This window comes from Danio rerio, chromosome 4 (genome assembly GCF_052040795.2).
Source record: "Danio rerio strain M-AB ecotype USA chromosome 4, GRCz13ab, whole genome shotgun sequence".
NCBI classification, from domain to species: Eukaryota; Metazoa; Chordata; class Actinopteri; order Cypriniformes; family Danionidae; genus Danio; species Danio rerio.
This window is the reverse complement of record NC_141024.2, coordinates 27,291,815-27,300,466: the sequence shown is the minus strand read 5'-3', so window position 1 is coordinate 27,300,466 and position 8,652 is coordinate 27,291,815. Positions and strand designations below refer to the sequence as shown.

General features: G+C 39.8%; 1 long non-coding RNA gene across 1 annotated transcript; it reads right to left on the bottom strand.

The window, feature by feature from the left end:
- Positions 1-444: 444 nt before the first annotated feature.
- On the bottom strand, positions 445-8,122 carry LOC147844742 (uncharacterized). Its single transcript, XR_015483240.2, has 2 exons — positions 6,453-8,122; positions 445-912 (listed from the first exon to the last, which is right to left on the bottom strand). It is a non-coding gene; the product is annotated as an uncharacterized LOC147844742 (long non-coding RNA).
- Between the last annotated feature and the right edge of the window lie 530 nt (positions 8,123-8,652).

The window sequence follows — 8,652 nt, the reverse complement described above, 5'->3', positions numbered from 1 at the left end:
ATTTCATATCTGAGCATAGTGGAATTTTCCAGTGTGGGTGAAGCTGCAAAACTGAAACCAGACCATGGCCTCAGACTTCTAACACCTGCAAAACTGAAACCAGACCATGGCCTCAGACCTCCGATGCACACACACACAAAACCACAGGAGCTTCTGCTTCTCATGCAAGCACACTTGAAAGAGGACAAAATGTTCTCTCAGTCCCCTCTTTTAGGCCAAAGGCCTAACGCAGAGGAATCTTATCATATCGTTGACCCATCATACTGTCCATTGTGGCATAGATTCGATTCATTAAACATTGCAAGAGAAAAGGACCACAACAACAAACAAGAAGGAAAATAATACATACAGGAATTATCATAGTAAGGAAAGGAGTTACCCAGCCGAACAGACCCATCATCCAACCCCAAGTTGTGTCGGGAACATAATCTGAAGTCATGGCAATTTTTAACCCTTGGAGAGTAGACATAGCAGTACTCATTTACATACCTCCCCCTGGGATGCTGTTAAGAGATCTAGAGCCATTCTATTTTGCAAAACCATGGTACGTAGATTACCCAGCTCCTTATTCTGGGCCTCATTAATTATTTTTGAGGCATTCAGGAATAGGCCCATGCGATAGTCCAGGGTCTCAATTCTTAGTAGAGCTTTTCCCACACCTATTTGCGGAAATAGAGCCAATACCACTTTGTTACCAGTGGTCCATACCTTGAAATCCTCGGGCACATCAGTACCCCATACAGAGTCATGGGGCTTCATTTCAGGGACACTGCGTTTAACTCTTTGCTGCGCTGACAGGACCTGGGCTGTCACAATAAAAGTGTGATCAGTCACATGCACAGGGGCACACTGCCCCGTCCAGTTGGCCGGTAGGGACATGTAGGCGTTTTTCCCACACAATCACCACCCACCCTGGACCACATAGAGAGAGAGAGATTTTATTTTATTGCCATTTCAGCTTCTATGGCTATGTCATGGCAAAAAGAAAATAGATCAAGTAAAAATATTCTAACAATTAAAAGTCATCAACAGCAATAAATAATGTACAAGGTAAAATATATAAATAAAAATAATAATGATAATATATAAGATAAAAATCTAAAAAAGTTTTTTAAGATTTCCTTTTGATAAAAATTCTACAACTTTAGATGGATTCACGTTTAAAAATATTTCCTTTAAAGTCTCTCCAGATAAATATTGTTTTCTGATAACATTAAAAATGGGGCATTCCACAAGAATGTGTTTAACTGTTTGGTTTCTGTTGCAATAAAGGCATTTTGGTGGTTCTTCTCCTTTGAGTAAATGTTCATGTGTGAGTCTCGTGTGTCCAATGCGGCATCTTCTATACACAATCTCATCGTGTCTTGACTTAAAAAATAAATTAGATTTTTTTCCTATTTCAGGTTGAATTTCAAAAAGTTTATTTTCTGGGCACTGATCCCATTCTGATTGCCATTTGTTGAGAATATAGCCTTTTATTAGTGGCTTAAGATCCGAAGGTGGGATTTTGCACTCCATCAGCTTTCCTGTTAGGGCTGTTTTGGCGGCTTTGTCAGCTTGTTCATTCCCAAGTAGTCCAGTATGTCCTGGGATCCAGCAGAAGACTATATTATAAGACTTTCTCTGTAATTCATTCACTTTGATAAAAATATCAATGATAATGGGATGCTCCAGTTTAAAAGAATTTAATGTCTGTAGACAAGATTTAGAATCAGAAAAAATTATAAAATTGTGTCCTTCAGCATTTTCAATGTGTTCCAACGCTAAAAAGAGTGCCTTTGCTTCAGCTGTAAAGATTGAGCTTTGATCAGGAATTCGAAGGCCATGGTGTGATTGACCCATTACGATTGCTGCAGAAACATGACCGTCCTTTTTTGATCCATCTGTGTATATTGGATTATGGGTAGGATAAAAATGTCTTATGCCAGCAACTGCTTGTTGATATGTATGTGGGAATGTATCAGCCTTCTTATGCTTGCTTAGATCCAGATTTACTTGCAACTTATTTAATCTCCATGGTGGGACCGGGCAAATGAGAGTCTGGTGGATGGAATCAAGATTTACATTAAGGTTTTTTATGTGTGTTCTGATCCGCACACCGAATGGTTGAATATAGCTGGGTCTTTCCTCATACAAATCCAAATATTGAGGTTGAAAGATTGGTTTGAAAGCTGGGTTGTGTTGATTTGTCTTTATTTTTAATGCATACTGGAGAGATAATTCCAAGCGTCTAATATGAAGAGGTGGTTCATTTGCTTCAGTGTATAGGCTTTGAGCAGGTGAAGTTCTGAAAGCTCCAAGAGCTAGTCTAAGTCCTTGGTGGTGTACAGGATCCAGCATTTGTAAATAAGATTTTCTAGCGGAGCTGTAAATTATACTCCCATAGTCCAGTCGTGAGCGCACCAAAAGTCTATACAACCTCATTAAAACAGTAGAATCTGCCCCCCATTTTGTTTTAGCAAGAACTTTAATTAGATCCAAGTTCTTCAAGCATTTGTTCTTTAGAGCTTTTATATGTGGGATGAAGGTCATTTTACAATCGAAATGGAGTCCAAGGAATTTTGTTTCTTTAACAATCTTGATGGGTTCCTCATCCAAAAAGAGTTCTGGATCATGATGTAGAGATCGTAAAAGACAGAAATGCATACATACAGTTTTGGTTTTGGAAAATTTGAAACCATTTTCTGTAGACCAATTACTCACTTTGTTTATGCATAACTGTAGCTGTCTTTCAATTATGTTCATGTTTTTCCCTCTGTAGCATATACAAATGTCATCCACATAAAGACTGCACATCATGTGTCTTCCAATGACATCTGTGACACTATTAATTTTAACCATAAAAAGAGTCACTGAAAGGATGCTGCCTTGAGGAACTCCTTGCTGTTGTATTTGAGGGTCTGACATAGTGGTTCCTACTTGAACTCGGAAAGTTCTATTTGATAAAAAGTTTGAAATGAAGATGGGTAAATTTCCCCTGAATCCCATTTTATACAGATCTTTAAGAATGCCATATTTCCATGTAGTGTCATATGCTTTTTCAAGGTTGAAAAATACAGCTACAACATGCTCCTTTTTGATGAATCCATTTCGTATGCAAGACTCCAGATTGATGAGATGATCTAATGTACACCTTCCTCTTCTGAAACCACATTGGAAATCACTTATCTGATGATCGGACTCAAGCTTCCAGACAAGTCGGTTATTTACCATCCTCTCCATAGTTTTACATACGCAGCTCGTCAATGCTATAGGTCTGTAATTGTTGGGGTCTTTATGTTCCTTCCCAGGTTTTGGTATAGGAATTATGGTGGCTTCTTGCCATGATGGTGGGATATTTCCTGATTTCCAAATTTCATTGAAATTATCCAAGAGGAGGCAAAGACTCAATTGGGGAAGATGTTTAAGAAACTGATAATGTACTTTGTCTGGTCCGACTGCTGTGTCATGGCAACACTTTAGAGAGTTTAAAAGTTCCTCCATAGAAAAAGGTTGATTGTAGATCTCTGTGTTTTGGGAAATGAAATTTAATTTAATTGTTTCTTGGTTAGTTCTGATTTTTTGGAAATTTGGCTGATAGTTTTCTGTAGAGGAATTCTTTGCAAAGGTTTCTGCAAGTATATTAGCAATGTCATGTTTACTAGTCAGCAGAGTGCCGTGATTATCGATGTGTTTTAGTTGTGGTCCCTCTCTTCCTTTCATTTTCCGAATTGCATCCCATATTTTCTTTGATGGTGTATTTATTGTCAGGCTTGACACAAATTTATTCCAGCTCTGTCTCTTTGCTTCTCTTATATATCTCCGTGCCTGTGCTCTGCAAATTTTTATCCTGATAAGGTTTTCAGAAGTTGGATGCTTTTGAAAACATCTTACTGCTTTTTTCCGTGCTTTAATGAGTTCTTTACATTGGTCATCAAACCAAGGATTCCTTCTCTTGCTCTGTTTTGTCGATGTTTTTGGTACAGATTCATCTGCTATTTCAATAATTTTTTTCTGTGAACCATTTAATTGGATTTTCTTTATCCTGTTGCTTGCCATCAAGTCTCTCATAACAAAGGGCTTGAAATGAGTACCAATTTGCCTTTTCAAGTTTCCATTTTTGGGGTCTCTGTTGTGTATCTGCGGCTGTTTTGGTTATAATCAAAGGAAAGTGATCACTTCCACAGAGATCATCGCAGACATACCATGAGAAGTCAGTGGCTAAAGTTGCATCACATATTGTTAAGTCAATGGCAGAGAAGGATCCATGTCCTGGGTGTAAGTATGTGTATGAACCATCATTTAAAAGACACAGGTCATTTTCATTAATTAGTTTTTCCATCTTCTTTCCCTTTGCATCAAGTTGTTTTCCTCCCCACAGAGGATTGTGAGCATTAAAATCTCCCATGAGAATAAATGGAGGGGGGATTTGTTCCACCAGATTTTCCAAATCTTGATGCGAGACAGTAGCTTCTGGGGGAATATAAACAGAACATAGAGTAATAGTATTTTGCAAAGTTATACGGACTGCCACTACTTGTAGGTTTGTATTTATGTCAACATTACTATGAACAACATCATGTCTAAGTAATATTGATGTTCCACCACAAGGACGTTGAAGGTTTGGGCCATATGCATTTAGGCATGTAAAATGTTTCAGAGATATATTGTTCTCTGGAGTAAGATGGGTCTCTTGGAGACAGAAAGCCAGGGGATTATAAATGCAAGCAAGACGTTGTAATTCAGAAAAATTGGCTCTTATGCCACGGCAGTTCCACTGAATAATATGACTTTCCACTGTCAAGTTGGTAAGACATACGAGTGCCCTTTGGTTTTAGTTTTAGGAGAAGTGCTCCGACTTCGAGGTTTTTTGTCGTCTGACATTTCGATGTCTTTTGAGCTGCTGGTCTTCATCTCCTTATACTCTTGGCTTGTTTTTTCTTTTTGAGGATTTGGTTTTTTGTCATTTTTGTTTTTGGATGAGTGTTGTCCTGTAGATGAATGTTCTTTGTGATTTACTTGAGTTTGATGAAGTACAGTCTGACTTTGATGATCAGTACACTTAGTATTTACTGGAGTTTGAGATTTTATTTCTTCAAATTTTTCATTTATCCACGTCAAATCTGTCTGAACGCCGACAGACTGCAGTTTTGGTTTCATCACAGCAGCAAAAGTTTTTTCCAATTTAAAGAATGAGGAGTTCTCTACAAGCTTTCGAGCTTCCAAATAGCTCACATTCTTAGTGCACTTGATTTTCTGGATTTCTTTTTCTTTAATCCAGGTAGGACAGTCTTTGGATGAGCTTGGATGTTCTCCTGCACAGTTGCTGCACTTTGGTGTTTTTTTACATTGATCACCATGTTTTTCCTCTCCACAGTTTACACAAGTAGGCCTGTTTTTGCAAGAAATCGATCCATGTCCAAACTTTTGGCAGCTGAAACACCTGAGTGGATTAGGTGTAAAAATGTCAACATTAACACTCAAGTATCCAATTCGAATCTTTTCTGGAGGTAGAGGTCTACTGAATGTTAAAATATAGGTTCCTGTTTTTATGAGACGATCTTCTCTCCTGATTGTGATTCTTTTAACATGTATTACATCTTGAGTCATTAACTCTGTAGTAATTTCAGTCTCTTCCATGTCTTCTAGCTCTCTGGTACGGATTACTCCTTTGCTATGATTTAAAGTTGGATGGTGAAAAGTTTTCATAGCAACACCAGCAAGCATATTTGCACGTAGTAGGTTTTCTGCTTGAACCTTTTTGGAGCATTCAACAAGAATTTGTCCAGATCTTAGTTTTTTACAATCTTTCACTGTTCCTGCAATCCCAGAGATGCCTTTTTGAATAGCAAAAGGAGACAGTTTAGAGAGTGGCATGTCAGATTGTAGAGATTCTAGAAGTATAAATCTCTGCCAGTTTTCACTTTTAGGTAGTAGACTGATGCCATTTCCAAAGTTACAATCCAAGTCCTGATCCGATAATTTTCTTTTTGGGTTTTGTTTGTTTGCCATTTTTGTATGATTTCAGATTCATCACTCTTACTCCTCACCCACCTCGGAGCCCAACAAGGGGATGCACAGAGCCGCGGATCTCCACCGGGTATACATCAAGGATATAAGAATGATATACTCAAGCAAGCATATTTAAAAATATGCATTACTCAATTGACCCTCAGCCAAAGCCTTCTGGAAATTTGCTAGATGTTTAAAAAAGTTAAATAATCCAGGGCATTTCTTGACTAGCCGATTGATTGGATCGGGCCCTTCCAACCTCCCGTCTAAGTGAAATAGGAGCCAAAGTACTGTGTTGGATCTGCAATAGTCGCAACAGTTACATTCCTCAAATACCAGGATCTCTTTTTCCACTGACACGGGTCACAACTCACGGCTGAAACAAGTTGCCCCATTTGTCGCCTCTTACGATCAGCAAGGGGGTGCTGGGGACCTATTCTACCCCGGGTCCCCACGGGGGCCCTGGACCACATAAGTGCCGTTTGAAGGTCCTGAGATGTCGACTGGGGCCCCCTCTCCCGAGGAGGCAATTTGTTGACAGTTAACAGTGCTTCCCATGAAATGAGAGCCCATGGTCTGGTTATAACACACAGGGTGTGTAATAGAGTGGTTAATAAAAAACCTTGTGGCTAATAGGTGCGGGTTTAGCATGGCCAAATTTTACCCAAAATAGAGCACCACATGCACCATTTCTAATGCCAATCCGGTATGGATCGTAGTCATCGACAATTATATATGGGTCCTGGTACCCTGATCCTGCAAAACTGGCAGAACATTTAGCAGCTGTTTTATTCATGGGTTTAGCATAAAGAGGGGTTTGCTTGGCTGAATGAGGCATAACAGAACATACATAACAACCAGATACATTATATGACCTAGCTAAAACTTTCACATATTGATACCACATATTATTTCAATTGGATTGTCAGCCCCAACCTCTGCCCATCCAAATTCATGATCATGTGTCCAGCGTTTCAGCCTGGCTGCATTAGCTTGAGCAACAAGAAAGAGAAACAGTCCCAATGTCCATAGCCACTTCATGCTGATCCTTTTAGTAGTTATGCTGCGTGGAGGTGCTAGCTGATGTGGGGGCCCCCAAAATCTGTAAAACAAAGAGAGTCTGCAGACAGATTATCATAGTACAAAACTTATACATTTTTATTATTCAATAGGTGCTCGTTTTATCCTGGTTGCATGGATCCACTGTGGAGAAGAGGAGGTTAAAACGGCGGTTCTGGTTACAGCCACGACATCCGTCGGGGGGCCATATTTGGGGTCCCCCAGTTCTGTGCTCATTTTATTGAACTGTCTAATCATTACTCTGTCACCGGCCTTAAAGGGGTGTGTTGGGTCTACCGGCATCAGGGCTGAACCAGAATGTATGTTAGTCCAGTATGCATGCAATGTTGTTAGTAGCTGTTGTGCACATTCACTCATATGGATATCCAAAGAACCGTCACCCAGTGTGGTACCCCTTTGCCTCCATGGTGAGGGAAAGGGTCGTCCCATCACAGTCTCATAAGGAGAGAGACCGTGAAGACTTTTGTGAGGAAACATCCTCATGTCTGCTAAAACGACAGGTAGCAAGGCGAGCCAATTTGAGTGCCCTGCATGTTGCATAGCCTTTCTTAATTTATCCTTGATGGTCCTATTAGTTCGTTCTACTATGCCAGATGATTGTGGATGATAGGGAATATGTAGCTGCCAATTAATTTGGAGTTCTTTAGCTAGAATTTGTATTACTTTCGCAGTAAATGAGGTTCCCTTATCTGAGTCTATGGCACATGGTATACCGTATCTTGGAATGATTTCTCTTGTCAAGCATCTGATAACTGTATTAGCGTCTTCTTTACCACATGGGAAGGCTTCAACCCATTTTGAAAATTTGTCCACAAAAACCAGTAGATATTTATTAGGACCCCTCTTTGGCAGATGTGTGAAATCTACCTGCCATTCCTGAAAAAGTGTTTCAGGAAGGGGCAATTGTTGATGTTTAGCTTGAGGTTTAGAGATATTATTTTGCGCACATATCAGACATCTATCTAAGGTGTTATTAACATGATGTTGTAAATTATTAATGCATAAAAAGGAACTCATTGTGTCTATTACCCCTCTTCGGCCGTGGTGTGTATAAACGGCCTTTGCCATCTAGCATTATTCCATTAGGATCAGTCGTGGCATCACATTCAGACCAGTAAGTATGGTACTAAGTATTTAGTAAGCTGCTGTTTTAGATGTATTAGGAGCTCCTACTGATCATCTTTCCACGCGAGGCGTGTTTTTATACGAGTGCGTGTCTTTTTATCATCTGTTTCTTCCTTAACAGTTTCTGTTTGTACTATATCAAGCTTGGGATCAAGAGCAGGTATTTTTGTTGTCATTTCGTCATCGTCATAAGACGAACCCATTTTGGTTTGGAGGATAAATCGATAATCTGCCCCAATTAGTTGGCAGTGACGCGAACTGCGCAACAGCATGTCTACAAATTGCAGTGGTTTGTCCACTTCGGGCAGAAGAGATATGAGATCCTTCAGAACAGAGGGTGAGGGCGGAATTATCTCTATCCCTCGTGGTTTAGCAACCCACACCGCAGCCACATTAGAGGCTGAAGTAGTGCCCTCCGTGCTGTCGGAGGGGTCTGGTTTAGTTTTAATCATTTCT